Below are 261 nucleotides of genomic sequence, written 5' to 3'. Positions count from 1 at the left end.
CCCACAGACATATTCAAACATCCTTCTGGAGAATACAGACCCATTAAAACAGTGATGACCAATGGAATCGCAGGAATTGGAAAAACATTCCTTGTTCACAAGTTTGTGTTGGACTGGGCTGAACAAAGATACAATCAAGATGTGCATCTGGTTTTCCCCTTCACCTTCCGTCAGCTGAATCCACTGAAGGGAAAAAAATTCAGTTTGGCAGAGCTCATTCATGAATGTATCCCAGAAACTGTAGGCATCACAGAGGAGGCT

Source organism: Haplochromis burtoni, unplaced genomic scaffold (assembly GCF_018398535.1).
Source record: "Haplochromis burtoni strain Fernald_Lab_line unplaced genomic scaffold, NCSU_Asbu1 Contig_2323, whole genome shotgun sequence".
NCBI classification, from domain to species: domain Eukaryota; kingdom Metazoa; phylum Chordata; class Actinopteri; order Cichliformes; family Cichlidae; genus Haplochromis; species Haplochromis burtoni.
This window is presented reverse-complemented; position numbering follows the sequence as displayed.